Here is a 5000-nt window from a genome sequence, read left to right as displayed (position 1 = left end):
CCATTTCGGTTTTTGACAGTGGAATAGATCAAATCCTAATACCATTTATAAAAATGAAGCAAGGAACTCTCCCTTTTTTATTCTTCCCGTCCAGGATTACCAGGATTACGTCCCGGATCATTAGATAGGAGTCCGAAGATGAAGAGAGAAACAAAGAATATCGTTGCGGTGTAAACAACGAATTTAAGATTACGCATTGTACAACCTCCCATAGAATTTTTTTGTAAAAAGAAGAGAATGGATTCTTCGTTTTTATTTTTCTATTTATATACGCAATTATACGCAATTTTTATTTTTCTATTTATATATATACGCAATTATACGCAATTTTTATTTTTCTATTTTTATACGAAAATAGATTCCTCGTTTTTATACTACATAGCCTATTTTGACACCAAGAAATAAAGTGATTTCTAGAATTTCTAGAAATCGAAAAGAATTTTCAGAAATTCATTTATAATAAGAGTTGAGTTTTTCATTACAAAAAAAAATTCTTTTATACCAACAATTATATATTGTGGCGGACTTTAATCCAAATAGGGTTCTTCGGCGAAAAAGGGTCAGAATGAGGAAATGGGATGATCCAGCTTTATCATGGCTATCCAAGAATTTCAATCTTTGAATTGAGGGTTCGGTTCGTTCATAGTGTTCATAGTGTAAGACTTATCTAATCTTTTCAATTGTTACAATTTTTTTTTCTTGAATAAATCATGAATTTTTCTAGGACAGTATTAAGGATCTCATCGAAAACTTACAGCAGCTTGCCAAACAAAGGCTAAGAGAAAAAAGAGAACAGGTATTACTGGCATAAAATCTACGATTGGATTCAAAAAAGCATAGGCCTCGGGCAATTTGGCGAATAAAAAACTACTCGAAAAAAGGGCAGAATTCAAACAGATACAGATCAAATTAAAGATATTAAGATTAAGCATAACAAAATTTTGTTCTTGGAGATAATTTTGATTGAGTTATTAATATGTTTTTTGATATAAGGAAAAAAATGAAGAAAGGAAAATAAGGCAGACTAAACAATACTTCTTTGAACTCACCCAATCAAAAAGCCTTCAATTCTTACAAGAGAATAGAAGAAATCATACTTTCATACAATATCTTAATTGAATTATATGTAATGATCAATAAATTCGGTTTAATTCTCTATCCATACGTGCCAAAATCCTAGCAAGAATCTAATCTATTCCATAGTTATTTGGAACTGGAATTGACGAACAGGGAATACCCATATTAGTGTTTAGTAGTTTCAAATAGAAATCTAAATGGGGCGTGGCCGAGTGGTAAGGCAACGGGTTTTGGTCCCGCTATTCGAAGGTTCGAATCCTTTCGTCCCAGAGCCTACTCTTTTTATATATCAGAATAACGATATCCGAATCTAAATTGCTCTTTTTTTTTTAACAACCTTCTTTCTAAGAGTCAAATATTGGAGAAAATGTGATTCTTGCTTTTGATTTTTAATGATTTCTTAAGATTGGCACTCGAAGAACTGTGAGATTGGCGAATCTATTCTATCGAGTTATTTGATCTATCGAGTTATTTGAAGATGCAAGGCAGATTCAAAAAGATTAGTTTATTTGTGTTATTTATAATATTCGTAATATTATTATTATTAATTATATTATTAATTTCTTATTAATTAGAATAGAAAAGCTTAATATTAATAAAAGTATAAAAAAATAAAAATATATTGTATTCATACAATATGGGTTAATTTGAATTCTTATTGAGGCTTTTTCTTCCTAAATTATCTATTTATTTCATATAGATTCATATAGAAGGAAATTGATTTCATATAGAAGGAAAAAGTATAGATAGATTACTATGTATCGACTGAACCAATGACTATTCATGATTCCATAATTGAATCAATGTTCCAAACTAGAGGAATGTTATGGTAAAACTTCGTTTGAAACGATGTGGTAGAAAGCAACGTGCGACTTGAAGGACATGATCGGCTGTGGATGTCAAAACCCACCACCTTCCATTATGTAGAAATGAAGGTGCTTTTGGCTCGACATCCTTTGTTCTGTTCTATTATAATCCGTCTTTTTGTTGGGTTGTAATGTAAATAGTACAGGATGGAGCTCGAAGAGAAACATCCATTTTTCAGGGGCAAGGATCTAGGGTTAATTAATGGAAATAAATAAGTTGGAACAACTTCGTAAGTCTATTTTTGATATAGAAATCGAAAAGCTCCGATTCAAACTATTTTCAAATCAAAAAGAAAAATTGTTGGAATTGGTAAAACTCTTTCGATCAAAAGTGTATAATGCGGGAATTAATCGTTCATATGATTCTTTGATAGAAAGAAAAAAAGAGAGAAAAAGGGGCATGTTGCTGCCATTTTTGAAATGATTAAATATCGCCGAAGTAATGTCTAAACCCAATGATTCAAGACAAAGATAAAGGATCCTAGAACAAGGAAATACCCTTTTCAATTGTCTCAACAACTAGATCAAAATGAAGAATCGAAATCGATTCTAAACGAGACAAACAAAAAAAGGGGTTAGAGACCACTCAATAAAAGAATGCCTAAGGATTTTTTTTTGAGCATTTTGAGAGTTATTTGACTTGAGTTATGAGAGTACGAATGCTTTTTTCTTCTTTTTTTTTGAAAAAAAAAAGACGGGTTTAAATGTCTAATTGATTTGCCGGGTTTATGGATCTTTTTGACATTCTAATTACATACATTATAATTCCATACATAGACATAACTTTTAATAGACATAACTTTTAATCATTTTTTTTTTTTTTTCTCGAGCCGTACGAGGAGAAAACTTCTTATACGTTTCTAGGGGGGGGGTATTATTTAACTACATCTATCCCAATGAGCCGTTTATCGAATCGTTGCAATTGATGTTCGATCCCGAAGAGAGGGAAGAGATCTTCGAAAAGTTGGTTTTTATGATCCGATAAATAATCAAACCCATTTGAATGTTCCCGCTATTCTCTATTTCCTTGAAAAAGGAGCTCAACCCACAGGAACTGTCCATGATATTTTAAAGAAGGCCGGGGTTTTTACGGAACTTAGTCTTAATCAAACAAAATTCAATTAATGAAATACAAAAAAGAGGGGGTGGATGACTCATATCTAGCTTTGTATAAATTTTTCTTTATAATTTCCTCCCCCCTCTTTTGTTTTATTCATACTTTTTTATTTATTATTCGTATTTCTTATTGCTTTGCTACTATAGAATACCGTGTTCTATAACAGATTTTATTGAGCTAATTTTATTGATATAAAATATAGAGAAAAAAGATCAATTGAATAAATGAAGTAATTGCATTTAAAAAAATAACATAAAATAAGATAAAAAAAAAAAAATAACATAAAATAAGATAAAAAAACAGAGAAAATAACAAGAAAAAATAACATATAAAAATAGAAAATATTAATAATAATTAATAATAAATAATAATAATTAATAATAAATAATTAATAATAAATATTATAATAATAAATATTATAATAATAAATATTATAATAATAAAAATAATAAATATTATAATAATAAATATTATTAATAATAAAAATAATAAATATTATAATAATAAATATTATTAATAATAAAAATAATAAATATTATAATAATAAATATTATTAATAATTAATAATAAAAAATACAATATAATAAAAAAAAAAAAAAAAATTGACTTAATTCTTTTTTTCATTGTATTTTTTTATAGTCTTTTTTATATTCTTTATTCTTTTCTCAACATTTATATTCAAAATTTACAATCATATTGACAACAGTGTATCGAACAAATATAATTCGATCGTAGATAAATAGATCTATTTATCCCCGCCCACAAGTTTGGCACTTCACTTCATTCAAATAATGGGTTCTTTCTTTGAATTTGTTGTGATACAAGAAGTTTTTTTTATTGTAATTGTATATTGTATTGAAAAAAAAAAAAAAAAATGGATAACAATGGAATGAATAAGACAGGAGGCGGTCCACAAATTTTCACTTATTCTATTTCTATGTTTTTATCTTAGAATTTCGTGTATTTTTATTTTATTCAAATTTTTGCTAATTTCATGTTTTGATTGCCTCGTGCAATTCCATTTTTTTTTTATTCCGATTTTTTTCGGGTTGCTAACTCAACGGTAGAGTACTCGGCTTTTAAGTGCGACTAGCATCTTTTACACATTTGTATGAAGAAAGGGATTCGTTCATACCATCGGTACAGTTTGTAAGACCACGACTGATCCTGAAAGGAGTGGATGGAAAAAAGAGCATGTCGTATCAATGGAGAATTCTAAGAATCCATTTTTTTTCCGGATCAGTCCAAAAAAAAAAATCGTCTTTGAATTTTTGGTGCGGAACAAAAAAAATTAATTGAATTCAAAGTTGGGTCGAGTGAATAAATGGATAGAGCTCTACGGCCCCAATTATAGGGAAACAAAAAGTAACGAGCTTCTGTTCGCAATTTGAATGATTACCCGATCTAATTAAACGTTAAAAATAAATTAGTGCCTAATGCGGTAAAGGTTTTTCTCATGAGTAAATTATCGATTTTTTTATGAGTCCTAATTATTAGTTATTCCCTTTATGGGTTAGACATGAATGTGTATAAGAAGCAGTATATTGATAAAGAAAAGATATTTTTTTTTTTTTTTCCAAAATCAAAAGAGCGATTGGGTTGAAAAAATAAAGGATTTCTAGCCATCTTCTTATCCTATAACGAACATAAATCAATTAGATGGCAAAAGATAGGATAGAGAATCCGTTGATGAATCTACCTGTCTCCGAGGTATCTATTATTTTCTTACTATAATACCTTGTTTTGACTGTATCGCACTATGTATCATTTGATAACCGAATAGATCCCCTATACTTTGGTTCAAATCGAATTTGAAATGGAGGAATTTCAAGTATATTTAGAACTAAATAGATCTCGCCGACATGATTTCCTATACCCACTTATTTTTCGGGAGTATATTTATGCACTTGCTCATGATCATGGTTTAAATAAATCGATGA

This window comes from Durio zibethinus, unplaced genomic scaffold (genome assembly GCF_047325235.1).
Source record: "Durio zibethinus cultivar Kanyao isolate XHJ-2024 unplaced genomic scaffold, ASM4732523v1 HiC_scaffold_212, whole genome shotgun sequence".
NCBI classification, from domain to species: domain Eukaryota; kingdom Viridiplantae; phylum Streptophyta; class Magnoliopsida; order Malvales; family Malvaceae; genus Durio; species Durio zibethinus.
This window is presented reverse-complemented; position numbering follows the sequence as displayed.